This window comes from Hemitrygon akajei, chromosome 16 (assembly GCF_048418815.1).
Source record: "Hemitrygon akajei chromosome 16, sHemAka1.3, whole genome shotgun sequence".
NCBI lineage: Eukaryota > Metazoa > Chordata > Chondrichthyes > Myliobatiformes > Dasyatidae > Hemitrygon > Hemitrygon akajei.
The window spans coordinates 11,037,458-11,052,028 of record NC_133139.1 but is presented as its reverse complement, the minus strand read 5'-3'; the positions used below and the strand labels follow the sequence as shown (position 1 = coordinate 11,052,028).

At 42.5% G+C, this 14,571-nt stretch overlaps 1 protein-coding gene across 4 annotated transcripts in view; it reads left to right on the top strand.

Moving 5' to 3' along the window:
- The window catches only part of LOC140739757 (uncharacterized), a 222,581-nt gene extending 213,306 nt beyond the window's left edge, over nt 1-9,275 (top strand). For 3 of the 4 annotated variants that reach the window (XR_012101740.1, XR_012101739.1, XR_012101738.1), the window contains one exon: nt 7,477-9,275. The gene's annotated coding sequence lies outside the window, so the exon portion shown is untranslated. Of the gene's footprint in view, nt 1-3,627; nt 5,353-7,476 lie in introns of those variants that run through there. The other variant, XM_073068246.1, reaches the window with a different exon arrangement.
- The last annotated feature ends 5,296 nt before the right edge of the window (nt 9,276-14,571 follow it).

Below are 14,571 nucleotides of genomic sequence, written 5' to 3'. Positions count from 1 at the left end.
GGATTAGACATTGGCTTTGTGGTAGAAGCCAGAGAGTGGTGGTAGAGGGTTGTCTCTCTGGCTGGAGATCTGTGGCTAGGGGAGTGCCACAGGAATCAGTGCTGGGTCCTTTGTTGCCTGTCATCTATATCAATGATCTGGATGATAATGTAGTTAACTGGATCAACAAATTTGCTAATGAAACCAAGATTGGGGGTGAAGTGGACAGTGAGGAAGGCTATCGTGGCTTGCAGAGGGATCTGCATCAGCTGGAAAAATGGGCTGAAAAGTGGCAGATGGAATCTAATGCAGATAAATACAAGGTTTTGCACTTTGGTAGGACCAACCAGGGTAGTTCTTACTCAATGAATGGTGAGGCACTGGCTAGTGTGGTAGAATAAAGGGATTTGGGGATACAGGTACATAATTTATTGAAAGTGGCGTCTCAGGTATGAAGGGCTTTAAAGAAGCTTTTGACACATTGACCTTCTTAAATCAATGTATTGAGTACAGGAGATGGGATGTTATGTTGAAGTTTGGATAGGTACATTGATAGTAGGGATATGGAGGGCTACGGTCTCAGTACAGGTCAATGAGAGTAGGCAGTTTAAATGGTGTTGGCATGAACTAGATGGGCCAAAGGGCCTGTTTCTGTGCTGCGTGTCTCTATGACTCAGTGATCCAGTATTGTGTTGGATTGTTTCTGGTTTCTCTTGGCATTTTCTGCATTTGTCGTCTTGAATTTGTTGGTCTTTTATTTTGTATTTTTGATTTTGTTTGTGTTAATCATTTGGTCCTGTATCGCCACAAGGATCCACTCTGTTTCAGGGAAGAGGTCTCCAACTCTGAGACAGGCGTTCAACACTTCCCTGCTGACATCTCAATAGGTTCAATAGGTGCATTTAATGTCAGAGAAATGTATGTACTATACATCCTGAAATTCCTTTTTCTTCTCAAACATCCATGAAAACAGAGGAGTGCCCCAAAAAAAGAATGACAGCTAAATGTTAGAACCCCAAAGCCCCCCCCAGCTCCCCCAACCCACGGACAAGCAGCAGCAAAGCAATGATACCCCCACCAGCAAAAAAGCATCAGCTCAGATCGTGGGCATGTCTTCCATGGAGGGTATTATCATTATTATTAAAAAATTATTCAAAACCTGTGCTTCCTCTTCCCTTTGAAGAAGAGAATTCCAAAGGCTCAGGAGTTCCAGCTCTGTCTCCTTTTTTAATCAATAATCTGTTACTTTAAATTCTCCCACAAGATGAAGCATCCTCTCTGTACCAAGAGAAGTCAAGGCCCCTCGGGATCTCAGCTGCTTCATTCAAGTCAAGTTAGAACTTAACTAATTGCTAAATTCTTAACCAAATCTTAATAGTATATCAGTTAGCATGGTGCGATTTCAGCTAGGGGCCTTGGGGTCTGGAGTTCGATCCTGTGTCCTTTGTAAGGAGTCTGTACGTGCTCCCTGTGTATGGGCTTCCTCCCACAGTCCAAAGACGTACCGGTTAGTAGGTTAATTGGTCATCGTAAATTGTCCTGTGATTAGGTTAGGGTTAAATCGGGGTTGTCGGGTTTGTGTGATGGCGTGGCTCGAAGGGCCGGAAAGGCCAATTCCACACTCTATCGCTAAATAAAAAATCTCCCAAGAGTATAGTATTTTGAAAGCAATAGCAAAATAAGGTTATATTAATCTATTTTAAAACTTTAGGCAATTGTTATAATGAATGAACAACAGGATATTTGCATTTCTATCAACTGGAAAGCTCTTTAAATATTTGCATGCATTAACAAATCGTGATGTCTCAATCTACCTGCTTAGAAATTTAAATATAAACCTATTTTAGTATATAAAATATCCAGAGTGTCTGTGGCCCCACTTTTAAAAAACTCTCCCACACTGGTTTCTTGTCCTGGATGGGTACAACGTACAACATGCAATTGGATGGTGACGGAAGTACCAGTTGTTGAAAGAACAGGTTGCTTGGATTGTTAGGGACAAGCAATCTGCCAGAGGAACGGAATGGGAGGACTGAGCAGCATCAGGAATTCCGGCTGAAACCCTGCATCGGGACCGAGAGCGGAGAGGCGAGATGGCCAGAAGAGAGAGGAAGAGCGTGCTGAGAAAGTGATTGGCGTACTGAGGGAGGATGCAAGATGACGGGCAGAGAACGGGACGGGAACAGGGGTGAAGTCGGAAAATAGTGGTGGGTGAATGAGGAATGGAGGTGGACAAAGGGAGAGAGGGAAAATATTTTAAAAAAACAATGTATGGAGCAAACACGAGGAAATCTGCAGATGCTGGAAATTCAAGCAACACACACAAAATGCTGGTGGAACGCAGTAGGCCAGGCAGCATCTATAGGAAGAAGCACTGTCGACGTTTCGGGCCGAGACCCTTTGTCAGGACTAACAAATTGTGTTTGATTTCAGAAAATGAATCAATAATGATGTAGGAGGCCATTCAGCCCATTGGGATGAATACTGGTTCCTAAGGAAGCAATTCCATCTCCATCCCACTGTAGTATAGCGGTTAGTGCAGTGCTACTACAGCCCGGTTCCAGAATTCAGTCCTGGCGTCCTCTGTAAGGTGTTTAAACGTCCTCCCCAGGGAATGCGTGGGTTTCCCCTTGGAGTTCTGGTTTCCTCCCACAGTCCAAAGACATACCGGTTAATTGTTCATTGTAAATTGCCCCGTGATTAGGCTGGGGTTAAATAAGTGGGCTAATGGGTGGTGTGGCTTGAGGGCCGGAGAGGCCTGTTCCTCTCTGAATCTCTAAATTAAAAATAAATAAATTATACCCTTGCAATATTTCTGTTTTGAACATACCTATTGTCCGCTCTTTTGATTCCTTTTGCCAGTAAGGATTGATATGCAATAGCCAATGAACCTACCAGGCAAACTCTGGAATGTAGTTGAAATCCGGGCAGCCACAGGGAAAACACGCAGACCCCGCACGCCCGAAATCAGGATCATATTTAGATTTCCGAAACTCTGAGGCAGTCACTACCCATTGCATGGCTAGAACAGACCACAAACTGACTCAGCCTGTATGACATACCTGCTCTGCATATTGATCATGGCACACTAACTAGCTGGTATGAAGCCACTAAACATACAGGTAGAGTTTGAGAATGTGAATGAAGTTCAATAGAAAGATCATATTACATCCACGGAATTTAATCTCGCTGCTACCAGAGGAAGGTGCCCACATTCGACTGGTCTCTCTCTTTCTCTCCCTCTCGTTTGATGCTGTCAGAGGACGGTGCCAGAGTCTTGGGTCCTGGGCGAGGTTTAATCGACGCAATTTGTGGACTGGACTCTGTAGTTCACATTATGATGTGTATCTGGTTTCTCTCACAGACAAGAGAATATCTGCAGATGCTGGAAATGTGTCTGTTGTTTCTGCTGCTTCTTTTTGTTGCTATTTTGTGTTGTTTTGATTGGGGCAGACTTGCGCTATGGCCTGTGTTCAACGGACAACGAGGCTCTGGATTGACCTGAGCTGAACTGAAGTGAACATTCCTGGACTGTTTCGATGACTTGTGATTTGGTGTTTTATATTCTGTGTTTTTGCTTGTTTTTTTAGTGCTATTTGCATAATTTGTTCTTTTCACATTGAGGGTTTGATATTTTTCTTTAAACAGGGTCCACAGTGTTTCTTTGCTTCGTGGCTGCCTGTGAGAAGATGAATTTCAGGGTTGTATACCACATAAGTACTTTGATCATAAATGTATTTAGAATCTTTGAATCTTTGAAGTTCCTGATTATTTACATATATTTCCGAAAACATGTTCAAATGTCAATTACCCGGTGACTGAAATGAGAGATTCTCTGATTAATCTTGTAATGGATATTCACTCTCCAGGGCCAAGGGAGCCTTTTCCTTTTTCCAGGCTCAGCTTTCTAAACAATGCAGCTGGTAGCTTCTGTAGATCAAAAGGCTTTTTATTTGAGTAAGTTAAACCTCCATCCACTATTCTTTGTTTAGCTTCTTGTCATAAATGGGAGCCTTCTTGTCATAAATGAAAGTCTTCAGTTCTTAATGTAAATAGCAAGCAAAAACAAGTTTGAAGTTAAAAGGGCAGCTTTGCAAACAAGTACTTTCTACAGAGTCACGGACTTGTGCCAGCAAGTCCAAATAGCTAATCTGTTAGAAGTTAGAAGGTTTGTATTCTCATGGAATCAGCTTTACAGTATTAATTGTGGGTACCAGGGAACTCTGCCCCCAGAAGCTTTTAGACCATTTGTGTTAAAAAGTATCTGAAAAATGTCACATGTGTGAGAAGCCACCCAAGTGGCAAAGAAACAGTATAAACATAGAGACTAGTTCAGGCTTTTTAGGAATGGTCCAAGAACATCAAGAAGAATGGCAGAAAGACAGAGTGAATTAGAAGCTATTCCTTTGCCTTTGATTTCTGCAGCTCATGGGTGTGCCTTTTTAGCTTATAGGAATTTTACCCATGTTTTGGAAATCCTTTGTGCTTTATGTTTGTAATTTGGAAATCTTTAATAAGATAGAAATCTTCTCTGAGTTTTAAATGTGTTTTAAGAATGTCACTTGGATTTAAACATGTATCACTGAAAATAAATGAACTATGTTTAACCTACTTTGTTAGCTCGAAGTATCTCCTCTTCGGTCGGGAGGGAGGAGCCACCAGTCAAATAGTGAGTGTTGGCAGCTGAATTCGTTGTGGAGGGTAAACAGGGAAGTTAGCAAGACTTTGAAGGTTAGGAAGTTACAGTATAACCTCCTGTTAGTCAGGTACTGGTGGCTATCTATATTGGATACTGGGTCTGCTTTCTTTACATTATATGTCAGTGATTTGGATGACAGAATTGATCACTTTGTGGCCAAGTGAAGATAGACAGAGGGATTTGCAGTGTTGAGGAAGTAGGGAGGTTGCAGAAGAACTTATACAGATTAGGAGAATGGTCAAGGAAGTGGCAGATGGAGTACAATATCAGGAGGAAGGAATTTGGTAGAAGGTGTAAAAGCATAGTCTATTTTCTAACGGGAAGAAAATTCAGAAGTCCGAGGTGTAAAGGGACTTCAGAGTCATTGTGCAGGATTCCGTAAGGGTTAACTTGCAGAGCCAGTGGTGAGGAAGGCAAAGGCAATGTTAGCATTCATTTTGAGAGGACTAGAATGTAAAAACAGGGGTGTCATGTTGTGGCTTTATAAGGCGTTGGTGAGGCTTCAATTGGAGTAGAGTGAGCAGTTCTGGGTCCCTTATCTAAGAAAGCATGTGCTGACATTGAAGAGGGTTCAGAGAAGGTTCATGAGAATTATTCCAGGAATGAAAGGGTTATGGTATGAGGAGTGTTTGATGGCACTGGGTCTGTGCTCATTGGAGTTTAGAAGAATGGGGGGGGGGATCTTTTTGAAACCTATCAAATGGTGAAAGGCCTAGAGAGAGTGGATGTGAAGAGGATATTTCTTTCAGTTGGGGAACCTGGCACCAGAGAGCACAGCCTCAGAATAGAGGGTGTCTATTTAGAACAGAGATGTGCAAGAATTTCTTTAGTAGCCAGAGGGTGGCGAAATCTGTGGAATTCATTGCAACAGGGGTCTGTGAAGGCCAGGTCATTGAGCCAGAGGTTAATAGTTTCTTGATTCATCAGAGCATGAAAATGTATTTGAAATGTGGAAGGAATTTGGAGCACCCAGATGAAGTCCACGTGGTCACAAGGAGAACATACAAACTCCTTACAGACAGTGGCTAGAGCTGAACCCTGACTGGTAAATCATTGTACTAACTGCTATGTTACCATGGCACTGCCGATGGCCCCTGTTGCCACCCAGGTACAGTCCTGATTAATGCTTTTTTCTCCTCCATCACATAGTGATTTCCTTAATGCCTCAGTGTGTCAGGCACAACATAATTATCACATATTAGTGTTGTCAAGGACAGGGAAGATTTCCCTTTTCTCTGTGTGGGCAGTAAATTTACACTATAAAGGTCTCACAGTCTAATGCATTCTGTGGAACCTTCACTGAATCAACCACTTCAAGATCCATGATTTCTTCACGAGAACAGAGCTTTTGATACTAGTTGCAGACAGCTGTCAAAGTTTGAATTTACGAATGTGTAGTGAATCAATATTTTTATAATCCATTCCGCCAGGCATCTGAGGTTGGTATAAACTTTTATAAGACCATAAGACATAGGAGCAGAATTAGGCCATTTGACCCATTGAGTCTGCTCCAACGTAGGATCATGGCTGATTTATTATCCCTCTCAACACCATTTTCTAGTCTTCTATCCATAACCTTTGATGCCCTGGTTAATCACGAAACTATCAACCTCCGCTTTAAGTATACCCAATGACTTGGCCTCTACAGCTAACCGTGGCAATGAATTTCAGACTCGTCACCCTCTGGCATAAGAAATTCCTCCTCATCTCTGTTCTAAGTGGACATCCCTCTATTCTGAGGCTGTGCAATCTGGTCCTAGACTTCCCAATATGGGAAACATCCTCTCCACCTCCATATTAATATCACTTGAAATTCGGCTAAACTGAGTGAGCCCAGGTGACTGTGGAACTTAAAAGGTTAAACTAGACCGACGAAGACTTAAGGAATTACCATACTCTTCTTGAAGGGACTGTATCACATGACTGGCATAAATCCCGATAACTCCATGTAAGTATGTAGATTAGAACTGTCACATGGTCCAGTTCCTCAGGCATGAGATTCTTCTTTTAACCAGGACTGAATGTCCCTCTTTATGAACAACTAATAAATTGAAGGCACAAACATAAGCTTCATTGCTATTAAAAATATATGCTGATGTAATATTGTTCCTTCAGTTTTAACAGAATCCAGAAACTCCCCGGCTTGTTCTGAGGCTCACAGCCCAAGTCTGAACATTGGTGCTCTTCAGATGACCAATGGCTGGTTATAAATTTTCAGAAACGAGGATTAAAATTTAGTTTTTCAAATGTATGGCCAACCTGCATGACCCAGTAGGTTCCTGATTTAATTCCCGGTCATTACTGAATTAACTGATCTAATCTGGCTTGATAATAAGGTCAATAAAAATCTTAACACAAGAGATTCTGCAGATGCTGGAAATCCACACACACACACACACACTCACTCACACACACACACTCAATCACACACACACACACACACACACACACACACACACATTCACACTCACACACACACACACAACGCTGGAGGAACTCAGTAGATCAGGCAGCATTTATGTGGAGGAATAAAGAGCCAATATTTGGGTCTCAGCCCCATCGTCGACTCCTTTTCCTTTCCATAGATGCTGCTTGACCCATTGAGTTCCTCCAGCATTCTGCACAAGTTAAAATAAAATTGTTCTCAATGTTTCTTCAAGATCCAAGAATGTTTATTGTCATTTTTCAGTACTCTAGTGTAAAGGAGAATGAAATAATAGTTACTCCGGATGTTTACACAATACTGCAAATGTGTTCTGACCAATGCATTACATCCTTGTTTTTGTTTATTTATTTAGCAATACAGCGTGGAATAGGCCCTTCCAGCCCTTCGAGAGACACTGCTCAGCAACTCCCGACAAAACCAATTAACCCTAACCTAATCACGGGACAATTTGCAAAGACCAATTAACCAGCCTGGAAGGCTCTTTGGACTGTGGGAGGAAACCGGAGAACCCGGCGAAACCTACACATTCCACAAGGAGAACGTACAGAGATTCTTCACTGAACGGCAGCAGAATTGAACTCTGAACTCTGGAGTGCCCTGAGCTCTAATAGCATCTCGCTAACTGCTACGCTACCTTTGCGCCCAATATTCTAGTCCCCTCGAAATGAATGCTAACATTGCATTTGCCTTCTTTACTACTGACTCAACCCGCAAGTTATCCTTCAGGGAATCCTGTATGAGACCTCCCAAGTGAGTAACTGGGATGGTGAGTACTTGGGATTGAGTGTCAGGAATGGTGAGTACCTTGGATTGAGTGTCTGGAATGGTGCGTATCTGGGATCGAGTGTCAGGAATGGTGAGTACCTTGGATTGAGTGTGTGGAATGGTGAGAACTTGGGATTGAGTGTCAGGAATGGTGAGTACCTTGGATTGAGTGTCTGGAATGGTGAGTACTTGGGATTGAGTGTCAGGAATGGTGAGTACCTTGGATTGAGTGTCTGGAATGGTGAGTATCTGGGATCGAGTGTCAGGAATGGTGAGGATCTGGGATCGAGTACCTGGGATGCACTGCCTGGGGGAATAGTGAAGCTGGGTCACGGACAACATTTTTCCGTCTTGGAGTTAAGAAAGTGAAAACTGCCCATGCAACTCCGACACCAGCCTACCTGCCATCGAGGATATATAAACAGAAAGGTGTCAGAAAAAGGCCAGCAGCATCATGAACAACCCTACCCACCCTGCTCATGAACTGTTTGTCCCACTCGCATCAGGGAAGAGGCTATATAGCATCCACACCAGGGTCACCAGACTCACAAACATTTACTTCCCCCAAGCCGTCAGGCTAATCAACACCTCCACTCACTAACCCACCACTACATATACATCACCTAATGTCACTTTACGTACATATAATCAGTCTCTATACATAACAGTTACTTGTACATTGTGGTTTATAGAATGGAGTAATACACACAAAATGCTGGCGGAACTCAACAGGTCAGGCAGATCTATGGAGGGGAATAAACAGTCGACGATTCGGGTCGAGACCCTTTGTTAGGACTGGAGAGGAAAGGGCAGGGAGCTAGAATGAGAAGGTGAAAGGGGGGTACAAGCTGGCAGGTTATCTATGAGACCAATGGAGAGGGAAGGTGGGTGGGTGAGGGGTGATGAAATAAGAAGCTTGGAGGTGATAGGTGGAAGAGGTAAAGAGGGATCTATTGCCTTTTGAGGCATGTTGTGATTGACAGACACACTTTCCTCCTGTTGTATGGATAAGTTCACTTCACAATCACATCGTCAACAGTAAAGGACTTTGGAATGTTCCAAGGTTGTGAATAATGTTATAAAAATGCAAGTCTTGCCTTGCTTTTCCACATGCCAGCCTGTCTGAGGAGGTTCAAAGAGCCAAAAGAGCTTTGAAGCTGTGAAGTGCGGCTTTAAACAGTCACTGACCGTGACTTGCTAGCATCAGGGAGGAGCTACAAAGCCTGAAGATGCACCCTCGATGTTTCAGGAGAAGCACCTTCCTCACCGCCATCAGATTCTGAATGGACAATGAACCCATGTACACTACCTCACTATTTAAAAAATTTTCTTTTGCTCTCTTTTTAAACTACTTACTAAAATGATTATTAAATGATATATATCTTATTGTAAGCTGTAGTTTTTTACTATTATGTATTACAACGTACTCCTGCCACAAAACAACAAATTTCATGACACACCCTTACCATCATCGTCATTATGTGCTGTGTCATATGATGTGAGTGATCGTGGTCTTTCCATCACCATGATTGTTCTTGGCAAATTTTTCTACAGAAGTGGTTTGCCATTGCCTCCTTCTGGGCAGTGTCTTTACAAGACGGGTGACCCCGGCCATTATCAATACTCTTCAGAGATTGTCTGCCTGAGGTCAGTGGCCATATAACCAGGGCTTGTGATATGCACCGGTTGCTCATACGACCATCCACCACCTGATCCCATGGCTTCACGTGACCCTGATCGGGGAACTGAGGAGGTGCTACGTTCTGGCCAAGGGTGACCCGCAGGCTAGTAGAGGGAAGGAGCGCCTTACACCTCCTTTGGTAGAGACGTCTGTCCACCCCAGCACCCTATATGCCAGTGGTATTAAACCTGATCCTGATTCTGATTCTCGGCCTGCCTCTATTGTTTACTAAAAAGTCAGCACACACTCTGAATCACAAAGAACTTGTGAAATATCGTCTGTCATGTAATCATTATTTTCTCCAAAAACGCTTATGTCCGGAACTCAGCAGTTCAGGCTTCATCTATGGAGAGGATTAAACAGTTAATGTTTCATGCAGTCACTTCATCAGGATAAAAACAGACTGAAAAGAACAACTCTAACATTATGAAGAAAATAAAAAGTAAACTATATTAAGTTTATTATCAAAGTACCGTATGTACAGGTGTCCCCCGCTTTACGAGTGTTTGCTTTACACCACTTCGCTTTTACAAAAGACCTACATTAGTAACCTGTTTTCGCATTACAAAGAGGATTTTCGCTTTCACGAAAATTTTTCCCATATAAATTAACGGTTCTTTGCTTTACGCCATTACGGCTTAAGAAAGATTTCATAGGAACGCTCTACCTTTGTAAAGGGGGGGGGGGGAACCTGTATATTCAAGATGCAACATTATTTATTATCATTCTTCAGTACACAAGTGTAAAGAAGAATGAAATGATTGTTACTCTGGATCTGATGCAACATAAAGCTATGGACCAGGTGCTGCAGGGCTGCCCAGCAACTCAGCGTTACCTGGATGACATCATTGTTACTGGTGAGGATGACAAGGAACATCTTCAAAATCTCATGATAGTGTTCAGAAGACTTAGAAGATTATGGGCTAAGAGCATGACACAACACGTGTGAATTCTTTAAACCAAGCGTCACTTACTGTGGTCACGCCATTGACATACAGGGACACAAGTGTGAGAAGAAAATTCAAGCAGTGGTGGATATCCCAAAGCCAAAGGACATGTCGCAGTTACATTCTCTTTTGGAATTCGTCAATCACTATAACAGGTTCCTGACAAACCTGGCTGCTGTGCCCCACCCTTTGAACTCACTGCTACAGATAGGGAAGAAATGGCAATGGATCAAGCAGTGCGAGGTGGCCTTCCAAAAAGCAAAAGAGTTGGTGAGGTCAGACACTGTACTCACACATTATGATCCACATTGTCCAGTGAAACTTGCCTCTGACACCTCACCGTATTATATAGATGCAGTCATGTCACATGTTATGAGTGATGGAAGTGAATACCCCATTGCTTCGGCGTCACCTTCCCTTACCGCTGCAGAGAAAAATTATGCACAGATTGATAGAGAGGCCTTGAATCTGATTTGGGGTGCAAAATATTTCAACCAGTCCTTGTATGGGAGAGAGTTTACCCTCATTACTGATCGTCAACCACTGGTGTCCATTTTCAATCTGCATAAGGCTGTTCCACTAATGGCACTGCATAGATGCAGAGGTGGGCTCTGTTTCTTGGAGGGCACAGTTACAAGATCAAATTCAAGAGGACAACTAATCATGGAAATGCTGATGAATTGTCCGGTTGACCCTTGGAGAAGGCGATACCTGAGAAATTTACAAGAGGACACTCCCCTTGATGAACTCTCCCTATTACAGCAGAGATGATCCAAAGGGAAACCAGAAAAAAGCCCACACTCTCCCAGGTCTACATGGCAACCCAAAATGGCTGGAATGTGCAGCAGAAATTCCAGTTCCCTCATTTTTACCAGTGCCGGGAAGAACGTGCCCTTGAAGGGGGTTGCCTTATGTGGGAATTGGAAATCATTGTACCATCCAACCTGAAAGCTAAATTGTTGGAGGAGCTAGACACGGTCAAAATTAATGTGTTGGCGTGAAGCTTTGTCTGGTGGCCTGGGATAGATCAGAAGATCGAGCAGCGTGCCACGCACTGTTCAGGAATCTAATAGAAAGAAAGATATTCAGAGCTGTCAGAACCACTTCCTCCAGTCCCAGAGTCAACTCCTGCAACCACCATGGAGAAGGCCCCAGAACCTGAGATTGTTTCACAGCCACAAGTCTCACCTGCCAAGTAGAGTGACCCCCTTGTCAGGAAAGAAGTTGTCCCACTAGAGTAAGAAATCCTCCACAACAATTAAATCTTTAGGCCAGAATGGGATAATTTAAAATTTACTATGGTGTGGATGTCTATATAGTACCTGTATTATATAGTATACTGTGTATATATAAGATAACAAGAGAACAATGTGCTACATATTCGAGTTGAGATGCATTCTATATTGCATTGGAATTTATAGCAAAGCAGGGAAGAACGTGTATTTAATATTGCAATAATATTTGAGTTATATTGTAAATATATTGTTTAATTAAGAATTCTTGTTTGTTTAAATAGTTCGTTATGGTTATATGTAGAAGTATGTGAATGGCATACAGTACTTATTTAAGGTACATTTTGTTGAAGGCATTTACCAGTAAGTAAAGAAATGCAATAGAATTTATGAAAGCTATACACAAACAAGGACTGACAAGCAACCAATGTGCTAAAGAAGACAAATAGTGCAAATAAAAATAAATAAATAAATTATCTGTAAGATCATAAGAATTGGGCTGTTTGGCCCTTTGAGTCTGCTCTGACATTCCATCATGGTTGATACATTTCTCTCTCAGCCTTCTTCCCATAATCTTTCATGGTCTGACTATCAACCCCAACCTTAAATGCACCCAGTGATCTGGCCTTCACCATGGCATGTGGCAATGAATTCCACAAATTCACCTCCCTCTGGCTAAAGAAATCCCTCCTTATCTCTGTTCTAAATGGACATCCTTCTATTTTGAGGGTATGCCCTTGGGTCCTAGACTCCCCTACCATTGGAAACATCTTCTTCACATCCACTCTATTTAGGCCTTTCAGCATTTGATAGGTTTCAATAAGATCTCCCCTCATTCTTCTAAATTCCAGCAAGTTCAGGCCCAGAGCCTTCAATTGCTGCTCATATGATAATCCTTTCATTCTCAGAATCATTCTTGTGAACCTCCTTTGAATCTTCTGCAAGGTCAGCACATCCTTTCTTAAATAAGGGGCCCAAAACTGTTCGTAATACCCTGAGTGAGGTCTCACCAGTGCCTTATAAAGCCTCAGTATTACAACCTTGTTTTTATATTCTAGTGCTCTTGAAATGAATGGTAACATTGCATTCACCTTCCTCACCACAGACTCAACCTGCAAATTAACCTTTAGGAAATCCTATATGAAGACTCCCAAGTTCCTTTGCACCTCCGATTTTTGAATATTCTCCCCATTTAGAAAATAGTCTATGCTTTTATTCCTTCTACCAAAGTGCATTGGCATACACTTCCCAACACTGCATTCCATCTGCCACCTCTGTGCCCATTCTCCGAATCTGTCTACATCCTTCTGCAGTGTCTCTGCTTCCTCAACACTACCTGCCCCTCCATCTATCTTCATATCACTTGCAGACTTGGCCACAGTGCCATCAAATTTCGTCATCCAAATCGTTGACATACAATGTAAAAAGAAGCGGTCCCAACACAGGCCCCTGTGGAACACTACTAGTCACCAGTGACCAATCTGAAAAGGATCCCTTTATTCCCACTCTTTACCTCATGCCAATCGGCCAATGCTCTATCCATTTTTCCTGTAATAGCTTGGGCTCTTATCTTGTTTAGCAGCCTGATGTGTGGTACCTTGTCAAAGGCCTTCCGATAATCCAAGTACACAACATCCACTGATTCTCCTTTGTCTGTCCTGCTTATTATTTCTTCAAAGAATTCCAGCAGATTTGTTAGGCAAGTTTTCCCCTTAAGGAAACCATGCCGACTTTGGCTTATTTTGTCAGGTGCCTCAAAGCACCCCAAAACCACATCCTTGAATCCAACATCTTCCCACTCACTGAGGCCAGGCTATATGGCCTATAATTTCCTTTCTTCTGCCTCCCTCCTTTGTTGAGTGGAGTGACATTTATAATTTTCCAGTCTTCTGGAACCATTCAAGAATCTAGTGGTTCTTGAAAGATCATTTAATGCCTCCACGTTCTCCGCAGCCACCTCATTTAGAACCCTGGAATGTAGTCCATATGGTCAGGTGACTTATCTACCTTCAGACCTTTCAGTTTCCCGAGCACCATCTCCCTAGTAACAGCAACTGCACTCACTTCTGCCCCTTGACTTTCTCAAACTTCTGGCATACTACTAGTGTCTTCCACAGTGAAAACTGATGCAAAATACTTATTCGGTTCATGCGCCATTTCATTGTCCCCTATTACTACCTCTCTAGCATAACTTTCCAACGGTCCGATATCTACTCTCAGCACTCCTTTACTCTTCACGTATCTGAAAAAAGCATTTGGTATCATTTTTTATATTATTGGCTAGCTTAACTTCACATTTCATCTTTCTCCCTTATACACTTTTTAGTTGCTTTCTGTTGGTTTTTAAACATTTTCCAATCCTCTAACTTCCCACTAATGTTTGCTATATTATATGCCTTCTCTTTTGCTCTTATGTTGGCTTTAACTTCCTTAGTCAGCCACGGTTGCATCATCCTGTCTTTAGAATACTTCTTCTCCTTTGGGGTGTATCTGTCCTGCACCTTCCAGATTGCTCTCAGAAACTCCAGCCATTGTTGCTCTGCTGTCATCCCTGCTGGTGTCCCCTTCCAGACAACTTTGGCCAGCTCCTCTCTCATCTCGTTGTAATTCCCTCTACTTCACTGTAATACTGATACATCTGACTTTAGCTTCTCCCTCTCCAATTGCAGGATCAATTCTATCGTATTATGATCAATGTTTCCTAAGGGTATCTTAAGCTCCCTAATCATATCTGGTTCATTATACAACGCCCAATCCAGAATTGCTTATCCCTTAGTGGGCTCAACCACAAGCTGACTCAAAAAGCCGTCTTGGAGGCATTC